Raw genomic sequence first — 18,093 nt, forward strand, 5'->3', positions numbered from 1 at the left:
GCAGAACCAGATGTTGGGAAATTTGCATCCTTGGGCAGCACTTCCTGATGATCTTGACCCTGTCCTATGCAGAGCTGCACTCAGAGTAAGAAGATCTGGGCTTGAGTCTTGACCCTGAGGCCTGTGAGCCCCATTGGAGCAAGGCCAAGTCCCTATGCTTTTCTGAGTCTCAACTTCTTCATACCTAAAAAATGCAGACAGTAATGTCCACCCACTTCCTTGGTGGAAGATCTCCAATTAAGTATGATGTATGTGAAAGGCTTTTCTTAATTGCAAACCACTTTATAAATGCAAAGGATATGGCCTGCCTCCTAGCTAGTTGGAGTTGTCTTTAAACCTTCATGCTTTAAAAAAACTCCCTGTTGGGACCACTCATTTGACCCTTAATTCCAGACAATAGTATATGCTGCCTTTCATGTGTATGTCATTTGAGAGAATCACTTCCCCTCTCTTGTTTTCAATTTTCCTCTCTGTGAACTGAGATAGCAGAATTCAGGGAGCTCTGAGATCCCTTGCAGGGCTGACAATCCAGGAATCTAGGCTTGACTTTCTTTCTTTGAAGCAGAGGGAAGAGAAGACAAACCAGAGGCATATGGCCTCAAGTAACTTCCAGCGAGCTACCCCCAAATCTCCCCAACTGGATTACATTGAGAAAAGGGCAACAGTCTTAGCACAGCACCCTATAAAGTGGGCTTAACCTGCTGGTGGGACATTAGCTGAGAAGACTTGACACTTTCCAGGAGAATGTGCATTTTCACACCTTTGACAACTAAAACATTTTCAAAATGGAAGAATGGGATGAAAATATAAGTGTAGATAGGAGATCAGATCTTGGGATAGGCACGGGGTTTGGAGGCAGAGTCTTTGGGTCCCAACATGGTCATTTATCTCATTGAGTCCCGCTCAGTTTCCTTCCTGGTATAATGGGGATAAGAGCCAGTAGTGCTAGAGTGGAAAGAACCCCAGATGTGGACACAGAGAGTCTTGGTTCAAAGCTTGCCTCTGCTCCTTTCTATCTCCGCCATCTTGACCAATCACTTTCCATCTCTGGTCTCAGTTTCCCCCTTTGTAACGTGATGGGGGTGGGCAGTGGGCTAGATGATCATATAGTTCCAGCTCTAAATCCTGTGACACTTATGGTTGCTACCAACCTCACAAAGTTATCGTGGGGATAAAAATGAAACAACAATGCTTTAAGGTACTCTGTAAACCACAGAGTACTATGGGGAGGCAGTAGAGTATGGTGTCAAGAGAACTGAATCATCCATCAGAGGAGGCAGGTCCAAATGATAGCTCTTTCGCTCATTACCTGAGGGCCTTTGGGCAAGTTACTTACACTCTGGATTTCAGTAAAATGAGAGGGAGGGACTAGATGAGTTCTAAGGTACTTTCCAGATCTAAATCTATGTCTATGAGATAAACATGAGAGAATATTTGCATTTCACAGTTAGAGGATCTGTTCCGTCTGCCTCGAGCTGTGATGTCCTCCAGCGTCCCTTGCCACTTGAATCTGTGATGTACAAGCCATCTCATCCGAGTGGCCTTCCATCCTGCTTATGGAGCCTAGCCCTGCCAATGTTTGTATCTATTTCATCTTGTGACCTCTACTTCTTTGTATCCCCCTACAGTGCCTAGCACAAGGCTGGAACATAATAGATGCCAAAATAAATACTAGCTCAATCCAGAAGATCAATGTTCCCAATGGAGAGGACCTAGAGCACCCCCACAGTGGGTCCCCAAATCACTAGGCAATAGGTCTGAAACTGGGACCCCCTCAGATCTCCACCCTTTGTAGATTTAAAGTCAGAGGGCCTCAGTTCAAATCCTGGCTCTGCTGATCACTAAATGCACGACCCTAAGCAAATCATTTAATATATCTAGGCACTGATTCCCTCCTCTTTAAAAAAAAAATGAGGCAGCCAGATTAGACATCCTCGGAGGTCCTTTTTGGGTATAGACTCCGAAATTTTTGACCTTTCAGGTCTAACCTCTGATGGCTGAAGGCTCCTTCTCATCCTGTAGCTCTTCCCACTTGGTTCTACTTTCCTCTCCCCAGTCTAAAAGCCTATTTGTGAAGCAAACACACTTGGAATAAGTATTCCTCTGATGGAGAGGAAAGGAAAGACCCAAGGCATGAGTTTTTCTCAGGCACTGTAGCCTGATTTCATAGATTTAGAGCTAGTAAGAACCTTGGAGGCCATTGAGTCCTACTCTTTCATTTTGCAGATGAGTAAGCTGAGGCCCAAGAGGTGAAATTACTTGCCCAGATTGATACTTGTGGGATTTGAACCCAAGTCTTCTGATTTCATAGTCTTGCACCTTTTCCTTTGGCCCAAGGTCACATATTTAACTGGTAGCTGTCCTGGGACAAGAAGCCAGTCTCCTGATTTCCACCCCGCCCCAGGGTTTTCTTCATGTAACCTTGTGGCCTCAGGCTCAATAAGTTTCTCTCTTGGTCTGGGGAATCCAGGTTGAAACATAGGTGAGTTTGTGGCACAAATGGTTGGCAAAACAGGAGACTTTTTTCCTCTTGGGGATTTTCTCCCATCTCTTTCCTCCCTTCTTCTGAACTTCTCCATACCACTGAAATATAAGAGCTGGAGCCCCAGTCTGATCTGGGATTGGGACAGAGAGAAAAGGAAGGGCTGGCATCTTCTGATCCTGGGATAGGAAGAAGGCACAGGGAGCCTTTGTCTTACTCTCTCCCCACCACTAGAATGTTCTTCTGCCCCTTAAAAGGCACTAAAAACAGCCACCCCTTCCAAGTCAGCCTCTTTCCCTTCGTCCCTCCTCCCAAGGAGGGGAAGAGCAGATGACAGCTGACTAAGTCAGCAGCTGTTGGCCAGGAGGGGCTGAAGGAAGGCCTGGGGGGACCGAGGCTGCTGGGGCAAACAATCCCCTGGAGCCACGTGATACAGTAGGGACAGGTGTCCAACAACTGTGGGGCAGGCAGGCTGTCTGGCCCCTCCCTGCTTCCTCAGGGGCAGTGAACAAGGCTGTGAAAAGCACTTAACAACCAGAGGCTTTGGGCTATGGCTCATCTCTCATAAAACCCATATGTCCACAAACACCAGAATGCCTGCCTTCGAATGTGAAGGGGATTCCTCCAACCTCTATGTACAGAGGGAATCATTTAGAGCAGAAAAGAGACCCTCGAAGCCATCTAGTCCAGTCCTCTACATTTCACAGATGAGGAAACAGAGGGACAGTTATCACTCCAGTTAGTGTCAGAGGTAAGACCTGAACCCATTTCCTTCCTCACTCCAAGTTCAGCATGTTCTCTACCATGCCATGCTACCTCCAAGGTCTAGCCAGAGGGAGGCCTGGGTAGTCAGGTAAGCTTATCTCATGTTCCCAGCTTCTCCATTTTACATCTCCTGCTGTTCAGGGAACCCGGCATCCAACACCCATTTTAAGACTCTGTGGGGCTGGGCAGGGGCTTCTTGCTGACTAAAACTTTGGGAAACTCTTGGTTATATCTCCCAAGGCGTTATGGCTATAACCTTAGTAACCACCACCAGGTGAATCCAGCCATTCAGCAATTTACTGAGCACCCAGCAAATAATTTTCTTTTTCAAAATCCAACATATTTGTGGGCGTAGGGTTTGGTGTGATTTCATCGGTATAGGGAACCACTAGTGGGGGAACTTCTTCCTTCCATGATATCAGTAACTGGTCTGTAATTTATATTTAGATCAGGGGTTCTTAACTTGGTGTCCATGGACCCCTCCACCACTAAGAGGTCTGTGGCCATATTTCAGAGGGAACATGGTAAAAAATTATATATTTATTTTCATTAACCTTTTGTTGCTTTTCTGTTTTATTTTATACATTTAAAAAGATTATCCTGAGAAGCGGTCCATTGACTTTCCCATACTACCAAGCGGCCCCTAGCATCCCAAATGGTTACGAACCCGTGTCTTAGAGAGTTGGCCTAGGAACACTGAGAAGTTTAAGTGACTGGCCTGGGGTCTCACAGCCAGTATTTTTGAGGCCAAATTTGACCTTGGGTCTTCCTGACTTCAAGGCTGGCCTTCTAGTCATGGCTTTTCCAAGCCAACCATATTAAATGTTAGTATGTTGAAGGTACATAAACACTTTAGGCCCCTCCCGGGGACCAGAGAGAATCATAAGCATGTAGAACCAAAAGCTTTGGGACTCTCAGACGTCTGACTCTAAAATATTAAATCCGTTTATACATATTAAACAACAATAATTTTAAAAATTGCCTCAGTTTCTAAGCCACAGTGCATGAAGAGTAACTATTTTATTCAGTCTTATGATGAAGTCCTATGGGAAGTTAGGTGGCACAATGGATAGAGTGCTGGGCCTGGAGTTGGGAAGACCTGAGTTCAAATCCAGACTCAGACACTTGCTAGCTGTGTGACCCTGGGTAAGTCATTTAACCCTGTTTGCCTCAGTTATTCATCTGTAAAATAAGCTGGAGAAGGAAATGGCAAATCATTCCAGTATCTTTGCCAAGAAAACCCCAAATGGGGTCATGAAGAGTTAGATATGACTGAAACAACAAATAACAATGATAAAGTCCAGTCCAGTCCTGATGATTGGGTATTCTCTACCAGCTCAGTTAATTCCTTAGTCAGGTTATTGCTAGAAAGAGGAAAATTATTTCTCTTCAGGTGTTAGGGCCCTGCAGGACAGAACCCCAGGTCTCTCTAAACTCTTTCAAATAGTTGAGGGAATGTCCCATCTCAATTCTACCTGGCAGAATAGAACCTAGTCTGCCATATCTAATGGACAAGACAACTGTAACAGCAACCACACTAGCACACCCAGGACTGCTGCTAGTGCAGGTTCTTTTATCTGCTAAGACAGCTGTTTCAGGGGTCAACAATCTTCTTTAATTAAACAGAAAAAGAGTACAGAGAAGAGAAATAACGACCAACAGACAGGGCTCTACAGCCTGAATCAAAGCTTTACATCCACCACTGAATCGAGGGAACCTTTACCTCTGAGGAGTCAGGGAGCCCTGAACACACAGCCACTCAGAGTCTCAACCAGGGAATCACAAGGTCCTTCTCACAAATGAGCCCCCAAAGCAAAAGCTCCCCTCTCAGAATATATACTCTTTCAGCTAATAGGCTCAGAGCCAGAATGCTCCTGCCTCAGTGCCTCATTAGAAACTAACAAAAGGTGTGTAAGCCTTCCTCCGAGCAAGCAAGCTTCCCTCAATGGGCTCCACATGAGGCCTATTGATGGGTGGGAAGATCTTATTCCCCATTAACCTTACACCAGCCTATCACAGTCTGCGGTGTTACACTTGCCTTGACATCAACATTAAAGGTCAAGTGGCAATATGAACCAGTTGAACAGAAGACCGAGTTTAGTCAAGTCAATAAGCATTTATTAAGTGCTTATTATGTACCAGGCACTGAGCTAAGTGCTGAGTGTACAAACAAAGGCAAAAATTCACCCAGTCCTTGCTCTCAAAGAGCTCGCGGTTTAATAAAGGACCAACATTGTGGTTCAACTTTCTGTCTTTAACTCCAATGTTTTGTTGAGCAAAGCACAGACAGGTGGCACAGTGGTAGAGTCAGGAAGACTCGAGTTCAAATCTGAACTCAGATACTTCCTGGTTGTGTGACACTGGGCAAGTCACTTAACTTCTGTCTGCCTCAGTTTCCTCAACTGTGAAAGACCAGTAATAATAATTATAGCACCTAATTTGTGCAGGGTTGTTGTGAGGATTAAATGAGATAATATTTGTAAAGTGTCGGCACATAGAAGGTACTTCATCAGTGCTTGTTTTCTCTCTACCAGAGCCTAGTTGTCTTTTGGGCCTTCCTTCCTTCCTCTTAAAGCCTGAAGCCTGGGCTACCTTGTATGTTTTGCTTCTGTGCTTTTTGGTTTCTTCCTGTTCCTTAGCATCCTTGGGCCAACTGATATCTCTGTCAATCCTACTCCCTGAGGAAGATGGTCACTCTTGAGAGCTGCCCAAATGTATGGGACCTGACCTCAAAAAGCCTAGGGCTTATCATATGTTTTGTATAGTGGACATATATAAAGTTCCCTAAAATGCAATAAGGAAGGCATGTGAAGAGGTAGAAGTAGGTAACAGAGAATGAGAAAGGCTTGTCTTTGTTAGTCTTGTCTGATTCTTTGTGACCCCATTTAGGGCTTTCTTGGCAAAGATACTGGAGTGGTTTGCCATTTCCTTCTCCAGCTCATTTTACAGATGAGGAAACAGAGGCAAATAAGGTTAAGTGACTTACTCAGCTATTAAGTGTCTGAGGTCAGAATTGAATTCAGGAAGGTGAATCTTCCTGGCTCTATCCACTGCACCACCTAGCTACCCGCTGAGAAAAATGAGTGATATATCCTATTCTTAGTCGAAGAGGAAAAGAGCCTGTTTTGTCCAAGAGAAAGCGTGTTCCCAGTTGCCAGTCAGAGGCAGGGTGGTTTGGGCAAATCACTAGCCACATTCTCCTTGTCTGTAAAATGAGGAGGCTGATGTAGAAAAAGTCCTTTCCAGCTCTAATGAGTCCATGGTTACTAGCACAGATGACTGCTTCTGATGATTAGCGATGTCACTTGGAACTAGGGCTGGATCAAGGCAGTGTCAGACCTGGATGCCAAACCCTGACCCCCCAGAGCTGAATGAGTAGTTACTAGACAAAACAGCTTGATGTGCTCTGACATCAGATTGCTCTGGATTGGGAGAAAAAGAAAAAGAAAAACAATATTTTTCCTTGAACCCATGTCAGATCTGGCATCTAGAATGGCATGGTGTAAAGGGAAATGAGGGTTGGGATACCTGGGCTCTTAGACGTGGTTCTCCTGCTGCCTACCTAGCTGTGTGATCTCGGGCTGTCCATTTAAACCTATCTGAGCCTGAGTTTCTTCATTCATAAAATGAAAATACTACCTGTTCTTCTCTCACAGCATTGGTTGAGGGTCAGTTGAGATAATGGGTATAAAAACCTGGTTAGAAGATGAAAATTGAAGAAAAAATGGGAGGGATTATTGTTCTGCTGCCATCACAGCTCCTTCACTCCTCTCCCACTCCCCATACACACAATTTACAACTGATGAGTCACCAAAGATGCAGAGGTCACTTCAGGCTAATGGAACACCAGGAAGTAGGTCGTCACACAATGGGGTCATAATTATCTGGTAAAAATCAGTTGTTAAATTAAAGGAAAACACCAATTTCTGTTGGATTAGAAAAGTCTGCTCTGGGAACCTACCAGTCTCAGGAAAAAAAGATCTGGTTTCAATTTATAGGTATCATCCCACTCTATGTCCCTCAACATTCTTCCTCCCCCTCTCCCCTGCCTCCATATTCCCACTAATACATCCTGCACAATACTGCTAGATGCATCTTCCCCAAACGCTGTTGTCGATCATGTTGCTTGCCAAAAATCAAAGCATTTGTTAAGAAAGCACCATGTTAGATGCTGGAGGTATAAAAATGGCTGAAAAAGGACATAGTCCCTGCCCTCAGGGAACTTAAAATCTAAAATATTGAGAACTGAGGAAGTTCCCCATTATCTAGGACAGAGTCTTCCTAAGGGCACAGATTTAAAATAATCCCTTCCATCATTTTTGAGGGCCTTTGCTGGAAGCAGGTACCTGGAGGATGGGCAGTAATTCAGAGAGGCAACTGGGAAAGAAAGTAGTCTCTGAACTGAGGCTAAAATGAATCTGATACTCATATACACATAATAAGCCCATAGTGTACTCCCCTGACAGCCAAACTGTCACCCTTTCTAACTGCCCTTGACTTTTAATATTTGTTTTTTGTAAATTTTTATTGATATCTTTTGTTTTTGTCACTTCATTTCCCAATATCTCTCTTCCTTCTCCATCCAGAGAGTTGGCCTTATAACAAGAGGTAAAAGAGCTAAAAAGAAAGCAGTTTAGCAAAACTAACCATCCTATCAAAGCAGTCCCATAGCGTATGCAGTATCCTTCACTAAAATTACACCCCCCTTCTGCAAAGAGGGGAAGGTACTGTGTCATATCTTTTTCTGCACCAAGCCTAGTAATGATTACAAACTAGTTAGTTTCTATTTTGTTCTTTTTTTCCATTTACATTGGTAAATTACATTGTTTTCCTGGTTCTGCCAACTTCATTTGAGTTGGAAATTTTTTTTTGTGATCTCTTCCCTTTTTCTTCTCCTTCAAAGCTACCATTAATCTGTAACCATTGTTACTTGGTTTCATGGACAACCAGAGTTTCAGAAAGGCAGCATGATATTATAGATACAGAGATATAGCAAAAAAGACCTGAGTTCAGGTCCTACTTTTGTGACACCTCTTGGCTGTATCACCCTGGACAAGTCACATGCCCTCTCAGTGTGCTAGGCCAAAGATGTCAAACACAGGATTAGCTGGCACAACACTCCTGAGTATAGCAAAATCAGATTAAAATGGAACTAGGAAATATTTAACAAAATAAATAAAAATCCAATAGAACATACATTAATATCTTTTTGAAAGTTGATACAAAGCCCACAGGGATCTTTATGTAGCTATAGTGGCCCTGTTTCTATTTGACTTTGACACCACTGTTCTAGGTCACTCCCTAAGACTAGAGGTGGCAAGAAAGATGGTGTTCTCTATAGAATGAAGTTCCAGGTCCAGTCCATGACACTAACCTACTTTAGTTTCTCCTCTACATAAATGTTAGGGGAGAGGTAGGGATTTGGGGAGAGAAAGTGTCATTTTCTAGAGCACCTTTGCCCACAGAGTAATGTTGAAATCTCTCTGACTGGCATCCAAGGCTATCTACAATCCATCCCCACTTACAGATCTGTCCTTTTACCTTTCCAAGCCCCGAAACCCAGGCCTGCCAGCTCTTCTTTCCTTTGACCCAGTGAATAACTTAGTATTCTGCTTTAGGGAGAAGACTGAAACTGTCCATCATGACCTCCCAGAATTTCTTAGTTGTAGGCCTTGACATTTTTTTGTATCATCACCTACCCTACTCTCCTTTCCTCTTGTTTCAGAGGAAGGCCATTACCAACAGGGTATGGCTTCCTAAGGGAGGTAGGATTTGAGTTGTTTTAAACAATAAGTAGAAATTTGAAGAGGGAGAGGAGAACATTCCAGACATTAAATACCCACTGCTGGAGGGACAATGGAGGACAGACACTTCACCTAACCCCTGTCCATTAATGGACCTCTTTATTATACTCACATACTCAGTCCAGAGTTGATTCGGAATGAGAAGTTAGGCTCTTTTTTTTTAAACACACGCTTTAGCTTGTTACATTCTATCTTAGCACCTGAAGGCAACATAGTTAAACCGTCAGCTTTGCCTCATGTGCCATCATCTTCTCAAAGAAGGCAGTAGAAAAGCACTCATGTACAATATGAACCAGGTATGAGATAGGTTTTTATTTCCTGTACACAAAAGAAATGCTTAACACAAAATAGTCACAAATATACGTTGATAGAAAAACTTAAAACAGGATTCAGTAACTTAACTTATAACTGTAGTTATATTCTCCTGGGAGGTTGAAGCTTAAACTTCAACAGAACAAAAAAAGTTTTAGGGACTGCCAAATGAGCATTGTTAAATTTACATGTTGGCTCTCCACACTCAAAATCCACAACTACTATCCAGACAGACCAGGGCTTGACCTCTTCACAATACTGGCATTCTTTTCTAGTACAGAAACTTTCCTTGTCACCAGTTAGCACTACCTGATAGATCCAGAGCCTCTAGACTTACCAAAATCACCTGGTCACTTTCAAGCCTGGATCTGTCCATCTCATTGCCAATGTTTGGTCACTTAGGATCAGACATGAACCAAGAAAAACAAGCCCCAAACCCAGACACAGACTTGCCTAGGCAGGACATATACTTTGTGCTTGGTAATTGGTGCTGCCATTTCTACTGGAGCGGGGTATGGTGGGTGTGGTGGGGTGGAGAGGAGAGTAGTTATGAAATTAAGCTGGAGAGGTAGGGTAGTGTCTTCTTGTGGAGTGCCTTGCCAAGCAAAGGAGTTTTAACCTAACTTGATAAGGCATAACCACTTAAGATTTTTGAGCCAAGGAGCAAAAGATTCAACAAGCATTTATAAAGTACTTACTATATTCCAGGCATTATATTAAGTGCCAGAGATACAAAGAAAGGTAAAAACATGGTTCTTATTCTTTTTTTTCAGTTTTATTTATTTAATATTTTAGTTTTCAACATTGATTTCCACAAGATTTTGAGTTACAAATTTTCTCCCCATTTCTACCCTCCCCCCACTACAAGATGGCATATATTCCGATTGCCCCATTTCCCAGTCAGCCTTCCCTTCTGTCACCCCACTACCCCCCATCCCCTTTCCCTTTGCTTTCTTGAAGGGCAAGATAGATTTCTATGCCCCATTCCCTATATGTCTTATTTCTCAGTTGCATGCAAATACTACTTTTTCTTTTGAGCATCTGATTTTAAAACTTTGAGTTCCAAATTCTTTCCCCTCTTCCCTCCCCACCCAACCTCCCTAAGAAGGCAGGCAATTCAACATAGGCCACACATGTATCATTATGTAAAACACTTCCACAATACTCATGTTGTGAAAAACTAACTATATTTCCCTCCATCCTATCCTTTCCCCCTTTATTCAAATTTCTCCCTTGAACCTGTCCCTTCTCAAAAGTGTTTGCTTTTGATTGCCTCCTCCCTCTATCTGCTCTCCCTTCTATCATCCCCACTTTTTTGTCTCCTTCCCCCTACTTTCCTGTGGGGGTAAGATACCCAATTGAGTGTGTATGGTGTTCCCTCCTCAAGTCAAATCCAATGAGAGCAAGGTTCACTCATTCCCCCTCACCTGCCCTCTCTTTCCTCCCAACAGAACTGCTATCTCTTGCCAATTTTATGTGAGATAATTTACCCCATTCTATTTCTTCCTTTCTCCCTCTCTCAATATATTCTTCTCTCATCTCTTAATTTTCTTTTATTTTTCTTCTTAGATATCATCCCTTCATATTCAACTCACCCTGTGCCCTCTGTTTATATAAATGTGCATTCCCTTCAACTACCCTAATACTGAGAAAGGTCTTATGAATTACACACATCATTTTTCCATGTAGGAATGTAAATAAAACAGTTCAACTTTAGTAAGTCCCTTATGATTTCTCTTTCTTATTTACCTTTTCATGCTACTCTTTATTCCTGTGTTTGAAAGTCAAATTTTCTATTCAGCTCTGGTCTTTTCACTGAGAAAGCTTGAAAGTCCTCTATTTTGTTGAAAATCCATATTTTGCCTTGGAGCATTATACTCAGTTTTGCTGGGTAGGTGATTCTTGGTTTTAATCTTAGCTCCTTCGACCTCCAGAATATCATATTCCAAGCCCTTCGATCCCTTAATGTAGAAGCTGCTAGATCTTGTGTTATCCTGATTGGGTTTCCACAATACTCAAATTGTTTCTTTCTGGCTGCTTGCAGTATTTTCTCCTTGACCCGGGAACGCTGGAATTTGGTGACAATATTCCTAAGAATTTTCTTTTTGGGATCTTTTTCAAGAGACGATGGCTGGATTCTTTCAATTTCTATTTTACCTTTTGGCTCTAGAATATCAGAGCAGTTTTCCCTGATAATTTCTTGAAAGCTGATGTCTAGGCTCTTTTTTTGCTCATGGATTTCAGGTAGTCCAATAATTTTTAAATTATCTCTCCTGGATCTATTCTCCAGGTCAGTGGTTTTTCCAATGAGATATTTTACATTGTATTCCATTTTTTCATTCCTTTGATTCTGTTTTATTATATCTTGATTTCTTATAAAGTCACTAGCTTCCACTTGCTCCAATCTAATTTTTAAGGTAGTATTTTCTTCAGTGGTCTTTGGGACCTCCTTTTCCATTTAGCTAGTTCTGCCTTTCAAGGCATTCTTCTCCTCATTAGCTTTTTGGAGCTCTTTTGCCATTTGGGTTAGTCTATTTTTTAAGATGTTATTTTCTTCAGTATTTTTTTGGGTTTCCTTTAGCAAATCATTGACTTGTTTTTCATGGTTTTCTTGACTCTCTCTCATTTCTCTTCCCAGATTTTCCTCTACTTCTCTTACTTACTTTTCCAAATCCTTTTTGAGCTCTTCCATGGCCTGAGAGCAATTCATACTTTTCTTGGAGGCTTTTGATGTAGGCTCTTTGACTTTGTTGACTTCTTCTGGCTGTATGTTTTGATCTTCTTTGTCACCGAAAAAAGACTCAAGAATCTGAGTCTGAGTCTGAGTCTGAGTCTGCAACCTTTTTCACTGCCTGGCCATATTCCCAGCCAACTACTTGACCTCTGAGCTTTTTGTCAGGGTGTGACTGCTTGTAGAGAGTGCTTTGTCCCAAGCTTTAGGGGCTGAGCTGCTGTTTCCAGAGCTACTTCTACTCCACCATCACTGCAAGCTCTGCCACAGCAGTGCTCCTTCTCCCCCAAGAACTGCCAACCAGGATTGCAACCCAGATCCAAGCAGGACAAAGCAAGCCCTGCATTCCCTCTCTGGTCCAATGCTTTATTCCTCCCACTGCGTGAGCCAGGGACTCCTGAAGCAGCTGCAGGAGCTTCCTGCTGCTGCTGCTGTCACCACTGTGAACCACCTCCTTCACCCCCAGGGCTGGGGCGGGACCACTTTCTAACCTGATCTAGCAGTTTTCCCACTAAGCTGCTCCTTGGTCTTTGTCATTTGTGGGTTGAGAGGTCTGGTAACTGCCACAACTCAATGATTCATGGCACTAAGGCTTGCTCAGGGGTGACTTCCGGTCTGGTCTGTCCCAGCATGGCCCATGCTAGGCTGAGCTCCGATCCCAGCCCCATGTGATAAACTCTTCCCATCGACCATCCAGGCTGTCCTGGGCTGGAGACCCGCTACCTTCTGCTATTTTGTGGGTTCCGCAGGTCGAGAATTTGTTCAGAGCCATTTTTTACAAGAGTTTGGAGGGATTTGGGGGAGAGCTTAAGCAAGTCCCTGCTTTCCAGCTGCCATCTTGGCTCCACCCCCTCCACGCTCTTATTCTTAAGGAGTGGACATTCTAATGGAGGAGACAGCATGTAAACAACTATGTACATATATGATGTATTCAGTATAAATGAGATTCAATCTTGGAGAGAAGGCAGTACTAATGAGGGAGGCAAAAGAGGAGTCAGAGACAGTGATTGAAAACATACCAGACTCTGTGAATGGCAGTACCATTGACAGAAAGAGTCAAGTGAGAAGAGAGAAGTTTTGGGGAAATCATAATAAAGTGAGTTTTGGATATATCCAATTGGAAGAGCTGGTAGGAAGTCCAGGTAGACATATCACAAAGGCAGCCTGGATCTTAGAACCAGAGCTTAAGATTAAAGAGAAAGACTTAGAGTCATTTGCAAAGGGAACTCCTGCCTTAAGGGTCTGGAAAGAGGATAAGGAGCCAGAGGAAGAGCTGCAAGAGAGAGACAGAAACAGAGAGAGAGAGACAGAGAGAGAGAGAAACAGAGAGAGAGAGAGAGACAGAGAGAAGAGAGAGATAGAGACAGAGACAGAGAGAGACAGAGAGAGAGAGAGACAGAGAGAGAAGAGAGACAGAGACAGAGAAGAGACAGACAGAGCCAGACAGAGACAGAGAGAGAGAACAGAGAGAGAGAGAGAGAGAGAAGAGAGAGAGAGAGAGAAACAGAGAGAGAGACAGAGAGAGAGAGACAGAGAGAGACAGAGAGAGAGAGACAGAGAGAGAAACAGAGAGAGAGACAGAGAGACACAGAGAGAGACAGAGAGAGAGAAGTATATTTAGGAAGCAGAGGGAGGAGAGGGTTAATACACAAAGGGTGTGGTTGTTGGAGTTGGGCCGTTTCTTTATTGCCAGACTTATTGAAAGAGTAATTTGCATTCATTACCTCTGGTTTCTCACTAACTTGACTCCTCAGTCCTTTGCAGTTCATCTATTGTCCCTATCACTCTACCAGCTGGGTGTTACAGCAGGCCTGGAATCAGGAAGACCTGTGTTCATATCTGGCCTCAGATACTCTCTGGCTATATAATTGTAGGTGACTCAATCTCTGTCTGCCTCGGTTTTCTCAACTGTATAATGGAGATAATAATAGCGCTTATCTCCCAGGGTTGCAAAGGATTTAGCATGGTGCCTGGTACATAGTAGGTGCTTAATAAATGCTTGTCCCCCACCCTTACTAAACTTACTCTCTCAAAGGGCATGGATGGTTTGAGAATTGCCAAATTCAATAGCCTCTTACTACTACTCACAGTTCTTGACCTCCTTAGCAATTGACACTATATCCTTGATTCTCTTTCCTTTAGCTTCTATACTGAGGTCACTCTGTCTTGGCCTTTCTTCTGCCTCTCTGACCACTCCTCCTATTCGTGCTAAATGTAACTAATCCCAAGGTTCTCCTCCGAATCCTCTTTATATCTCTTTTGAGATTTTATCCTCTCTTAGGGCAACTGTCACATTCATATAAATGACTTCCAAAGCTCAGCCACATTGGAACTATCTAGACTGGGTACTAGATTGGTAGACCAAGTACCTGTATGCTCTGCATTCCAGAAAAAGTTGCTCCTAATATCTTTGTGGGCAAGATAGAGATAAGTGGGCTGCATGATAATACAGTTAAATGGATTCTTAACTGGCTGAACAACTAGACCCAACAAGCATTTATTAAGTACTTACTATTTTGAGGCACTGTTTTAGATGTTGAAGTCACAAAAACAAAAGTGAAATAGTCCTTACCCCTGCCCTCAAGGGACTTACATTCTAACGGGGGTGGGGAGACAACCTGTACATACAAGTGAAATGAATACAGGGTAGTCTTGGAATGGGGTGCCCTAGAAGGTAGGGAACGAGGAAAGGCTTTGAGCAGAGGGTGGTGTTTGCTTAATGGTATCAAAGGTATCGAAGACGTGGCCTATGGGGCTGCATGGGGCTTGAACAAGATTAAAATGTACTACCTACCTTATTTTAATGGGTTGCTGTATTAATACAAATATGTTTTTATCATGTATGTACATACATACACACATCTATACACGCATGGTCTTCTCAGTCAATATGTAGCTCACAGGGATCCTTATGACAGGTGGTTGTTGTTGTTATCAATCATATCTGACTCTTCACGACCCCATTTGGCATTTTCTTAGCAAAGATACGCGAGTGGTTTGCCACTTCCTTCTCCAGCTCATTTGATAGATGAAGAAACTGCGGCAAATAGGGTTAAATGACTTGCCCAGGGTCACAAACTAGTAAGTGTATGAAGTTGAATTTGAACTCAGCTCCTCCTGGCTCTATCCATTGTGCCACCTCACTGCCCTATGTACAGGTTAGTGGCTTTCATTTCTAATTGAGTTTGATACCACTGGTCTAGATCAACACAAAGACATCAATATGGTATGGAAGAACTCTGCCCTTTATCCTACCCTGTTTGACATTTTGGAGAGATGATATTCTCTACCTCCCTCCACACCCATTCTCACCTTCCTTCCAATCCAAATTCTGCTCACCTTACAGCACTAAGCTTATCTCACCTCCTTCCAGAAGCCTTCCATGGTGACTAGCTCAATCATGATCTCTCTCCTTCCTCTGATCTTCTTGACCATAATTTCTATGACCTGTCATCTGGAACTTGACTATAGACTACTTTGTACTGTAGTCTGCATTTATAGTCTGTCTCCCCAGCTAGATAGTAAGCCCATTCAGGGCAGGGGCCTTCTTTGTCTCTCTTCTCCTATCTCTCTTTTTGTCTAGCACAATGCTGTTATACTTGATAAAACACTGGATGCTGCTTTGATTGAAGGACAGATGTTGCTGTATGGATTTTGAAGGCTGTGTCTACCTGATGCCAAGACAACTTGTGGAAAAGTGAATAATTCTGTTATCTGGTATTCTCCCCCACCCCCTTTTAAGTCTGCATGACTGGTTTCTGTGATTTTTGTTTTCCAACTGAATCACAGAAGCATTTAGGGTGGATATATCAGAAGTCTGATTTTTTGGAGAAAAATCTGTTGAACAGGTTCCTCCTTGACTAAACTGTCCTGGGATCCAGACCTGCTGCAGCCAAACAAGCTAAGCTATCTGGGAGTGGGGTTTCAGCTGGATCCCAAACAGAGAAGGAACTCAAAGCTAAGATCTGTGATTCTGATAGACACCAGAGCTGCTCTGACCACTTTTCTTTCCTTCTAGTGATAGGGCTGTGGAGTGGGGCAGGGTGGACTTTCTACCCCTGTCTCTGTACTTCATAGGTTGATAGATTCAGAGAATGTTAGAACTGGAAGGGAATTTAGAGATCATTTAGTCTAATCCCTTCATTTCATAGATGAGGACACTCAAGTTTGCCAAAGGGAAGTGACTTGCTCAAGGTCACAGAGACAGTAAGCATTTCCTTGGGCCTTAAGTGAATGCTAAGCCTACCAACATGCATTATATACTGATTTTGAAAAGAAAAAAAAAGTCATGTCAAACCCATCAGTCCCAAGGAACCTACTTCATTGTGTTTCTAGATGTTTTGTTGAATGCTAGGGGAAAATAAAAAGTAGGTATCCTAGCATTAGGGAAAGGGCTTGTTTTGAGGAGACAGTGTGGCTGATGCAAGACAATGTGCCCTAGACTAAAAATGAGAAGATATGGGTTTTATCACTAGTTTTCTCACTTACTGGATCTCCAGAGGCCTGGACAAATGAATGGGGAAGAGATGATGAAGGTTAAATTGGCTAATTGTCCTTTGGCAGACAACCTAGTAAGAGGTTAGTAGGGGAAGAGGGCTGAGATTATTGACTAACATAACAACTGGAGCTGTCCATTGGTTTTCTCAAGGCCTGCTATTATTACAGGTCACTTAGTGCTTCAGGATGGTGCATGGGTTGAAGGGTGTGGAGCCTGTAGTGTGGGCAATACCTGTATACATTTGTGAAGTATGTGTGTGTGTGTGTGTGTGAGAGAGAGAGAGAGAGAGAGAGAGAGAGAGAGAGAGAGAGAGAGAGATCCTATTCCATTTGAGTGGCAGGAATTCTGACACAAGGCAAGGTTTGCAGTGCTTTTTCCTTTTCCCTCCATTAAATAATAAAGACTGGACTATGTGTCTCCTGGGCCTCCATAGGTTCTGTTGAAGGTGTGGTGTTGGTGCCTGCCCAGGCTAGAGTAATAAACCAAATCTAACAAGATGACATTTAACAGGGATAAATGTAAAGTTCCACATTTAGTTTCAAAAAATCAATAGCACTAGAACCAGGTAGGGAAACTGTGGCTATACAGCAGTAGATGTGAAAAAGATCTGGGGGCTTTAATAAATTACAAGCTACTTTGAGTCAGTCATGTGATGCGTGTCCCCAAACCTCTAATGCAATCCTAGGTTTTAATAGAAGTATCCAGAATCCATGAATGATTGTTCCGCTGTTCTCTGGCCTAGGTAGACCATATCTGAAATAGTTTTTGATTCTGGGAACTAGGTTTTAGAAGAATATGGACAAATTCCAGAGGGTCCATAGGATCCTGATAAAATGGTGTGGACTCAAAACCATGTCATCTGAGGGTGAGCTGAAGTAACACTGAAGTAACAACGCTTAATTTGGCAAATTGAAGGTTTGGAACTACGGATTTAATAACTGTCTTGAATATTTGAAGGATTGTAATACAATTGAGGGAATAGACTTCCATGCTTAACTCTAGAGGGTAGAACTAGAATCATGGAAAGGAGGATGGAGGAAGAAGTCACGGAGTTGGAGGAGGGAGGAGAAATTATAGGACAGCAGATTTTAGTTCAATATATAAAAAAACCTCAACCTTCCAATAAGTGAAGATATCAAAAAATATGTTGGGCTACCTTGAGAAGTAATGAATGTCCCATCTCTGAAAACCTTCAAGGAAAGGCTGGATTGTCAGATTATAATTGTCAGATTATGTAGAGTCATGCTTTGGACATGATGACTTCTGTGATACCTTCCAACTCCAGAATTAGATTAACTCATGAAGGCTATGAAAGCTGGAAAGGCCACAGACAGTCAATGAGTCTAGCAGCTTGCCCTGAGTACCTCATCTATACCTTCCCAGATGTCTTCGAATGCTATGTATGTAGACCTTCCTTTGTAAATAATGTCAAGAGAACAAAGTTTGTTTTCTACACCTCCCTTTCATAATGTTCTCCGATCCTCTAGACATCTAATCAGAG

This window comes from Trichosurus vulpecula, chromosome 1 (genome assembly GCF_011100635.1).
Source record: "Trichosurus vulpecula isolate mTriVul1 chromosome 1, mTriVul1.pri, whole genome shotgun sequence".
Classification (NCBI taxonomy): domain Eukaryota; kingdom Metazoa; phylum Chordata; class Mammalia; order Diprotodontia; family Phalangeridae; genus Trichosurus; species Trichosurus vulpecula.